Source organism: Zonotrichia albicollis, chromosome 2, assembly GCF_047830755.1.
Source record: "Zonotrichia albicollis isolate bZonAlb1 chromosome 2, bZonAlb1.hap1, whole genome shotgun sequence".
NCBI classification, from domain to species: Eukaryota; Metazoa; Chordata; class Aves; order Passeriformes; family Passerellidae; genus Zonotrichia; species Zonotrichia albicollis.
In genome coordinates, this window is record NC_133820.1 from 40325920 (window position 1) to 40336425 (window position 10506).

General features: G+C 44.0%; 1 protein-coding gene across 1 annotated transcript in view; it reads right to left on the reverse strand.

Annotated features, from left to right (window-relative positions):
* KPNA1 (karyopherin subunit alpha 1) overlaps positions 1 to 9766 on the reverse strand; it is a 51122-nt gene extending 41356 nt beyond the window's left edge. The window contains exon 1 of the mRNA XM_074534812.1: positions 9607 to 9766. The gene's annotated coding sequence lies outside the window, so the exon portion shown is untranslated. The remainder of the gene's footprint in view (positions 1 to 9606) is intronic.
* Positions 9767 to 10506: the final 740 nt, after the last annotated feature.

Here is a 10506-nt window from a genome sequence, read left to right on the forward strand (position 1 = left end):
CAACAGCTTCACAGGTATTATCTTTCTTACACCCTCTACAAGCTGTAGCTGCAGGTTTTGACTATGCTTATTTCTGACTTTCGAGACAGCTCACTTGGCTGACTAACCCCTTCCTCTATTTCATGAGTAAACTGTACACTTAAAATCCTTTCAAAATAGTATATTGTCTTTTATCTGGGAGTGCAAACACCTACCACCAAATTACTAGGAAGAGAGTTTCTTTCATTAAAGGTGAAAAGATTAAGCTCTCTTCATCACTGACAAGTTACCAATCCAACTAGAGATGGGTTCAATACCTTATTTTATGCTAGGCCATCACTGGTAGTAAATGAAATCCCAGCACAAAGCCACACACCTATTTTATACACCTGTCTGTCTGATCTCTATAACTGTTAAACTCATAGTTATTTCCTAGAAGTAATTCTTACTTCCTGAAGCTATCTTAAAATCAATTCTTTCTTTACCATTCTTTTATTGTTTCCTGACTACTGGTGAAAAATTCAACGAGTGCATCAAGGATTCCATCCAACCCACACATACTGACAGCATCTTTGGACCTATTCAAATGTGTGAGCACACAATGGCTTTTTAGGATTAAAAATGTAACAACTCTATCTTAGCTGTTACAGTCATCCAAGGACTGTTTGCTATAAATCTCCTCCTCCATTTTTGAGGATGTAGCTTTTTCCCCAGACTAAACCACAGAAGCAAAACAACTTCAAATTGTCTCTCTGGTTTTCAGCAGCTTTGGTGTGACTTAGCTGAAAATCTTTCAGTGGTTACTACAAGTTCACCTTTGCAGTAAACAGCAAACCCTGGATTTTCTCTGCATTGTCAAAATTAATGCTACTTCTGGAGAAAATCTGTGGTGGTTGTCATGGAAATGTTCTACCCATCTTTTCTTTCCTAAAGATAGCACAGCATTGTCCACATTTTTGATACTCCTGGCTACAGCTAAAAACCTCTGGAGACCTGGTAAGGAATTTTCATGGTGTATTTCTTGGGCTTTTGTGCAACACCTCTCAAGCCCCATATGACACTTTCTCCTTCTCAATTTTTCTGCATAAACACAAATTTTAGCAAAATTAAACCCACTATTCATGGATGCCTGCATTTCCATGTGGCAAACATGATCCCAAATCTTTGCTGATTGAGAAGAGAACTGTACCAAATGTGGATGTATTCTAAGCACACGTTTTTAGGGGAATAAGAAGTTCTGCATTTCTCCTGGCTCATCAAGTCAAAGAAACTCTGAAGCACTGGGAAATACAGAGTCACTTACTGCCATGACCTACCTTGTCCCAAGCAATCATTTAGATAGGAATAAAAATGAACTCCCTGCCTTCTTAAATCAGCTATCACTGCCACTAGACTTAAGGGCTTTGCCAGAAGGAATATCTTGTGACTAACACTCTTGGATATTTCACACATCAGAGGTACCCAGATGTAAAAATAAAACCTTTACAAATCAAGAACTGTATAATTTTATATATATATACACCATTTTTTACACATGTAATAGCATATATGTACCACGTATACATAATGAAAAAAAGAATACCAAATACAGTCTTGATATTAAAGACTGTTAGAGACAGACTTTCCTTCTTTGGAAATAGGGGCAAAAATATGAAAAAAAAATGTGTTTCAGAAGAGTAGATCTATACATGACATTCTACCTCACAATGGGAATAGGTCAGAAGGGGAAGACTTCAAAATTAAGGCAGAATATGAGTTTGAAGAGAAACAGTGTGATAAAAAATTATCAAAATACCCATGATTTGCCATATTATGAGAGTACATATTATGAGAGTACATTTGCCATATTATGAGAGTTTCCTAACTAAGGTGGCTGTCAGAAGGAAAGGAGTCACTGAAGGCAGACTTGGGAGCTCTGTTGTGCTGTCACACTGCTGCCTCTCCTCTAGATTGCTGCCACAGAGACACAGAAAAGACACAAGAGGCACCATCAGCCCTGAAAGGACAACTCGTGTTAGAAACAGCACTGTCAAGCACTGAGAGAAGCTGGAATTATTCAAGGGAAGAAATGCACAAAAGCTTTACTTCCAAGGAGATTTTAGTTTGTTTACTGGCTCTGCCATGAGATTCTACATGTCCTAGAGAAGAAGTTTCCTTACAATCACACTTCTTGACATCAAGCCAAATACCTACAGCACAGCCTGGACAGATGTTTGAGCAATTCACTGAGCTCTGATTACAGGATACATCACCTTCTGACACTCTTCCATGTGAGACTAGAAAACCTATCCAATTTAAAAAGCCAACCTGAAAGCAGCACAATACAGGGCATAGAATGATAAAAGTATCACCTGGGATTAATGTTATTTCCCTGGAAAAACTTCTAGAGCAAAATCCTACATTTGGCATCATCCTACAGAGATGAAAACACATCCACCAAGTCTCTATACTGTTGACAGTGTTATCTGAGAGAAAAAGAAAAATAAAGGAAATCAACAGATTGACTTCTCTCTTCACTGCTGTCTCCTGTTTTTCAAAAGCCAGCTCAGTCAGACAAACACTTGGATGAGGGTGTACCAACTTCTAATGCAAAGCTGTTTGACAAACCGTGCTGGCTTACAGGGGTCTGTGGGAATGCCCACCAGCAGAAGCACCCACACCACCTGAGGGACAGGGGTTTTACTTTCTCTCTGTCCTCAGACTCTTGTAAAGCTCAGGACATCTACAAGAAAGGACATTTAATCATCTCAACTACAAAAAGCTATTGTTCAAGCAAAGCACAGCCAATTTCCAAGACTGCTGCTTACCTTTCTCTAGCTGTAAAAGAGGACTGGGAAACACTGCTATAAAATCAGCAGTTACAGTATTTGTAAAGACCTGTAAAGTAAGTTTTGCTCCAGCCCTAACAAGGAAACAAAACAATCCTGTGAATTCCATTTTCTGTGGTTTATGAAAGCTGCAACAGCCCAACAGCAGGGATCCACAGTCCTAGCGCAACCAGCATACAAGAACAATGGAGAAGAAAAGGAATCACCACCCTCTGCTATCCAAAAAGCCAGAAGATTAAAGGAGCTTCAAATGCAACATAAGAATGGTGGCCAGACATGAATAGAATGTATAGCCTTGAAATGCTCAGACTTTAAGAGACTTTCTGTTAAAAAATGGAATTAAGAAGTGGATTTCTTCATGGAACTGCTGCCCATTTCCATATCTTTCAAATCTGCTTTATTCTGCAGGCTTCCTAGTCCTCTTAGGGTTTTTTCCTGCCCAGTGGTAAGTCTTAATTCACAATTGTTTCTGTTCTAGCACTTTTATAACCCTGTGAAATAGCAAAACAAGTACTAACCCACCTAATCTATGGCTAAGTTGTCATGTTCTACCTCTAGACCACTTGGCAAGTTGGATTGGTTCTTGCTTAAAAATAAGAATATCCCTAAAATAATTAATACAATACCTAAAAGACAGACAACATTGCACAACATGGAATGTGATATTACAGAAAAATTACAAACATTAATATTGCTCAAAGGCAAAAAAAAAGGGGGAGAATACATTGTGTGCTATCTGAACAATGTTGAGACACTTCTGTCAAATGTGCAGGGATGTGACATTTCCCACCTCATCCTGACTTTCCTATCCACAAACAGAAAAAAGGCTGAAAAGTTGGCTAAAGTAAAGAAAAACAACTACCACATCAAAGGTATCTCTGCAAAATTACTGATCTTGAAGGGTATACTGATTATATCTCCAGGTAACTCAGAAAGATCTTCTGTCCTTACAAAAAAAGTACATACTTTTTAAGAGATGTACTTAAAACCAGGTCAACATCAGCTTGCCAGCTCCTGATCTTCTTTACACTAAAAAAAAAAACCCATAGGGGAAAAAAAAATCAAGGAAATATATTTCTGGTTGCATAAAGAAAGCAATCACTAACAGAAACAGAATTACCTAGAATTGGTAATCTAGGCACATCTGAGAAACTGATCTGGCACATCAGCCTGTATTACTTGTTAAACCCACTGACAGCCACAGAGCTGGACAACTAATTTTTAAAAGTTTGAGGATTATGCGCTTTTTTTTCCTCTCTTTTTTGAAGAAACATTGCTGAACAGATTAAGAAGTAATGCATTTACAAGGTTTACTGGAAAACAGTTTTAGAAGGCAACATGCTCAATAAAAGATTATATAGTGTGTATCTAGCACTTCACCATACATTTACCACCATGAAGATATTTACAAGATGTTTTGAGCTCTATTTTTAAAAGGTCCACTTTGACTTAACTTTGATAGTTTTCAAAGTTCCAGAAAGCTTTTAACTTGAGTGAGAAGGTAAAAAAACTGACTGTCAAAGCCAGGTCAATTTAAAATTAAAACATCTTCAAATTTGTTAACTGAGACTTTCTGACTTGAAAACACAAAATTCCTTTACTGTGTTCAAAGACACAACAGTGCAATAAATCTGTTTAATTAAAAAAACCCTCACCTTCATTTCTATAACCCCACAGTCCACAATCAACCTGAAACCAAAAGGTCCCACAAGTCATAACACAAAGAAGCAAGTGATGAGGAATTAAACTATTCAGCCACACAGGATTATACTGACATTAAAAAAAAATAACCTCACGTAAATGTGCCCATCCATATGAAACTACAGAAGTGATTATTCCTGTATGCCAAGTGAAAATGTAATCTGTTTTTCTTCTGAAGAAGAGATACATTTGTATTTTGATCAAGATTACAGCACATGCTCCCTGCACTCACAGGATGGGCTGGCCAACTACGTATTTTCTGTAAGGTCATATCTAAAAGAGGGACTGCTTGAAAAACCACATTTGACAGTCATCTGTCAGAAAAACAGATCACCCTCACATTTCCAAAATCCTAACTTACCCTAAACATAATTTATGAGTGAAGAAGAGTGCATCTTTCAGAATTTCACACAATGAAATGAAGAAATCTCTGGCAGTTTAAAACAAATTAGGTTAAAAATAAACTAAATTAATAATTAAGTTGACTTTATAGTTTCGAGCAGCTTTTGTTTAGGGTTGGAAATATCAGAAGGCACTGACAGCAAAGCTACCTCATGCTTCCCATGACAAATCCGCCTGCCACAATTGTATCATTTGCTGTGACTCAGCACTATGGAAGATATGTGTGCAAACCAACAAAACAACAGCAAATCAAAATTCTACCGATTTCATCCCAGCTTTGGGATCACCAGTGAAGGACTCACACAGCACTGAGGGATCAGCCAATCAAGCCCAAACCCACAGGCACTTCAAGCTCAGTTACACTCATTCTGCCTCCCTCACCCCAGTTACACCCAACACCCCTCCCACCAAAAGCTCCTGAACCCAACCAAGAGCACATTCACAGAGACCTCTTCTCTTCTCTGATAACTTATCAGAACCAAAATAAAGGGTAGAATGAGAACACCAGGCAGCTGAAAAAAGGATCATGTGGAAGCTCTACAAAGAATCCCTGTGTCTTTTAAGAGGCAATCTCACCCTACTTCAGACAAAAACCACAACAACCTAAAGTTAATCACAACATTACTATTGGACTTTACTCATAGATACCTACAGTTTGTGATCCACTAATAGGTGGCTTGTTTGCACATTTTCCTAATTCAACAGGTGAATTTGCTTTCAAGTGTTACCTTAGCACTAAATTTGATAGGCTTACAAAGCCTTGTTTCAAGATATGTTCAGGATGTTTAGCCACAAGGTATTTATTTTATGGTTTTAGAAGTAGCACATCGCTTACATATAATCTCAACTTTATATAAAATAAAATAAAGATCTGAGTGTGTCAAACCAGTTGGTATCTCACAGAACACAAGAATCCTCCTGCTGAGCCTGACAAGCATCTGAACTACCAACAAAAACAGAAAACAAATCCTATGGATCACAAGGAAGCTGCTGTCAGCAGGTGACTGACTAAATCTTGTCCTATGTCACACTCTGAAAGCGCAGAGTCCATCATGTTCTGCACACATCCAGGAACAGCCGCATTTCGCTCAGTTCCAATGAGCTTTAGTGTCTGTCTCCTCATGACACTAAGCACTAATTATGTTCCAATAAAGTGCTCATGTTATTCAAACTAGATTTCTTCTGTCACTGAACTCCATTTATTCCTGTCTAACATGAAGAGAGCAGCAGAAGTGACCCTGTGATGTCCAGTCTACCACAACTTTCTAACACTTTTTCACACCTTCCTGCTGCTAACATCCTTTATAAATCAATTCTGGTGAACGGAAATTTACTGTCACCTGTCTTAGACTACATCTACTTTTTATCCCAAAATGAATGATAAAGGCTGCACAATGTTTAATGCAATTTAAGACATTCAGGAGGTGGCATAATATCATTTCCAGTCCTGCTGGTCTACAGATTTCATATTCAGTGGAGGTTTTTAGAGTGTTTAGCTTAAAATTACCTCTTCTACTTTTCCAGAGTCCCTTTACCTTGTCCACAATAATTTAAAAGTACTGATATTTCTACAGGCCTTGCATTCCACTGCTGGCTTGAAAACCCCACATTTATTCTTGGAAATAACATCGAGCAGTTTAATCCACTTACTTACTTAACAGACTTTAAAAACTGTAACAGACGAGGGGTTTTTTCTTCAGAGCAGAAAAAAAAGTGACTTGCTATCATAATGCTGCCTCTATTCTCTGTAATTTACATCAGCATTTCTTTATTAGCATTATTATATTATTTAAACAAGTACATCCATTATGCTTTCACCCCTTAGTATGAAGCTGAATAATTTTTCTATCAGTTCAGCTTCCACTTGTTCTCTGAAAAAGAGGTGGTCTGGTCTTTCTAACTTGTTTGTCCATTACATCATTCCAGAACCTCCAGTGCAGACATTTCAGCCACTCAGAATATTTCATCAAGTGTGTAATTCCTTTAATGCCTTTTATTTTTCTTGACTTGCTCAGAACTTACCAGGCTCACTCACTACTCCCTCTGGCCTTCAGAAGTATTTAAACAAATGCAATAAATTGAGCTATTTGCTGCTTGCTGCTCTTTTATTTCTGTTATGCTGCAAATTAACATTAAAGCCCCTAGCCCTAAATCACATAACTCAGGAATTTTTATGCACTATATGCTATTTTGGAAAAACCTGATTTCAGTTTTTCAGGGAGGCACCGGTTTACATCCATCAACCTCTTGCCATAAAAGTTACATTTGCAACTTAAGAACTTTTTTAGTTGCCTTTAAAGGTACACTTTTGTGCTCTCAAAGATAGAAATTAAGCCCCCCCAAGAACTTGTGAAATACTTCAAAGAAAAAATTCACAACCCTGTTGAGGGACAAACAGAAAGATTTTAAAGCAAGCCTGCAGAAACAGGACCATAAAATAAAATGTACCATTCTATTAACGTTAGCTTATTCAACAGAAGGGGAGGAAATAAAAAAAATTTAAAAATAGTAAAGAGCACTGTACAGAAACACTGAAGCTGAAATAAGACTATCGAATAACCTGCTTAAATAAACATTTACACTTAGAAGTTTCTATAAAGAACCTTTCAGAAACTGCCACAACTGACTGTAGGACTTTTTAGTTCTCGTGGTGACTTGAGCCAGTGCTGCTGCCATGGGCTGCTGCTGCCTTTCCCTTTCCAAATGGACTAAAGTGGGACTTCTCCAGGAGCCAGCACTCAGCTGAATACACAGGACCACATAAGCACACCAGCTCTGAAGTCATCAGCACAGAGAACACAACCTCAGCAAAAATCAGCACATGGCACACTGACAGCAAGAGGTGAACGTCCCGGTCCAGTGTCAGAGTGAGATGGGATGTACAAAGACTCTGCTTTGAAGCTGGGGCTCAGTGGGGGATGCCAAGGGCCCAAAACAGTCACATCTCTCAGGAGTGAAGCATCACTGAATCTGTGTGAAAGACTGTGACAAGAAAATCCACGATGAGAAAAATCTCCACCTCGTGTGTCATCTTAAGTTACGGTGCCTCAAGCTACAATTCCTCTCCCCTGTGCCCATGGGTATGTCTAAAGGGTAATTAAAAGGTGCAACCACAGCTCAAGTAGAAACTTCAAAACTCGTTTTGAATGAGTTAGTTCACATGTCAATGCAGGTGGTAACACTGAAAGGAGAACACAATGAAGTTACAATAAAAACAAGGCCAAATACACAAAAGATCAGCTTGATACAACCTATTAATTTACACAGTGCTTCATTAACAGCTGGAGGGAATTCTACTCTAACTACTAACTGCCAGAGGTATATACAAAATAGCTTTAGAATAAAGAGCTTCTGAGGATAAAGTTGCAATCTCATTTCCTGAGAGCTCATTGACATATCCCAACTTTGTTAAGTCTTTCATTAACATCAAACAGTCAGAGCAGAAAATACGCCAGCAAACAAAAAAAAATCCAGAGGAAGAGCAGCGTGAATAAAGGATAAAGGGACCATTAAACACCACCATTCAGCACCATTTGGGAATTCTGCAGAAACAGCAGCCCGGTATTTTCACAGCTCATGACGTATCTTTCCAGCCCGGAGTTTCATTTTCATGAAACGCCCTCAAGAGGCAAAGCTTAAAATCATTGTTACAGGGACCGCGCTACGGGCAACACAGATTCAGAGACGATGAATGGGACAAGTTTCTGTGGCATACAAAGTCTCTGGAACAGGACAACTGGAAACGGCCACCCAGCGCTAAACTTGCATCGTATAAAGGCAGCCAAACAAATAGCATTTCAGGTGAGATAATGCGAGGCTACGGGGTGATATTTGTAGGGAGATGGCAGAGCTTTTTAAAATCAACTAACACCACAAGTGGAAAAAAAAAAAAAAAAGCTTGGAAGATGCAGGAGGAAGTTTCTCTTCCCCTCCATAGAATCAATCAGGTTGGAAAAGACCTCTCAGATCACCGAGCCCAACTGTGACCCAACACCACCGTGCCAAACAGACCACGGCTCTGAGTGCCACATCCAGCCCTTCCTCAAACACCTCCAGGGACGGTGACTCCGCCGTCTCCTTGGGCAGCCCATCCCAACGCTTAACCACGCTTCTCCTGAAGAGATTCCTCCTGGTGTCCAAGCTAAACCTCCCTGGCTCAGCTTAGGGAGATGTTCCTTCGTCCAGCTGCTGCCCTGCCTCTGCTCGCAGCCCGTCCCGCGGTGGGAGCAGCGCCACCGGGGCCATCCCGTCCCCGCCGCACGGAGTTGCCCGACTCCGCGCAGCCAACGGCGGTCACTTCCGAAGCCGGAGAGAGTCCCTGCAGGCACGAGGAGCCTGTCCCCGGGCACAGCAGCACCGGCCCGCCTCTCCCCGGTTCCCCGCCAGCCGCGGGTCCCGGTCCCGATCCCGGCCCACGCGCGCGCCGCTCCCGCCGCGCCGGCCCCGGCCCCGCCCCGCGCGCGGCCCCCGCGCGCCTGTTGCACGCGCGCGCGCGCACGGGCCGGGGGTTCGCGAGAGGGCTCCCGCCGCGCGCGGCACCCCGGGCCTCCCCTCCCCCCGCCACAATCCGAGCCGCCGGCGGCCGATCCCCGCCCGGTCCCTCCTCCCGCGGGGAAGCGGCCCCGCGCACCGCCCGGCTGCCGTCACGCTCGCTCCGCCGGGGCCGAGGTAACGAGGCTCCCCCCCGCCCCCGTACCTGCTGCCGGCCCAGCGCGGCACCGCGCTGTCTCCTCTCGGGCCCGAGGCGCGCGAGCGCCGCTCCCTCCCTGCCTCCCTCCTTCCCTCCCTGCCTGCCCGGCGCTGGCTGGCAGCGGCACTGCGCACGCGCGGGGCGCGCCGCGGCGCCCTCTGGGAGGAAGAGCCCTTCCGGCGAGGCCGGCCGGCGGCGGCGGCGCCCTCCTCAGGATGGCGCGGCCTCGAAGGAAAGACTACGGCTCCCGGCAAGCAGCGCGCGCCCCTGCGCGGGCGCGCCTCTCCCGCCACGGGGCACGCCGGGAGTTGTAGTGCGACGGGCGGTGGCGCCGCGCCCGGGAGGGTTTGGGGAGAGGGGAGGAGGCGCCCCGTCCCTTCCCCGCCTGAGTGATGGTGGCGGCGGCCGTCCGGGAGTGTCGTATGTGGGACACGGAGGTGGCGGCAGCTGTGGCGGCGGCTATGGCGCAGCAGCCGCCAATGTCACGGCGATGTTAGGCCCCAACGCGCCGCCCGCCAGCGCCGCCGCCAGGGAGCTCCGCGCCGGGAAGCGCTGAAAGGGGCAGGGATGTTCCCGGGGCTGTTACGGCCCAGGATAGCGCAGCGGGCTGATGGTTCCACTTTAATTAATGCAGGTCCCCTAGCGGTGGCCTCGGTGCCACCGCAGACCGCGTCACTGCGGGTGCGGCAAGCAGCGGAGCCATTTCGCTGTGCCACGGGCGATGCCGCCGCAGCCACGGACACAGCGGCGGCCCCGGCCGGACAGGCTGCTGGTCAGCCGCGGTGTACGGTGCGACAGACACGTACATGAGATTGTGTGGCACAAGCTGGATGGCACACCCTCAGAGGAGCACAGGGTGACGATGACAGGAGAGGGAGTCCCAGAAGCACCCACCAGGCTGCTTCC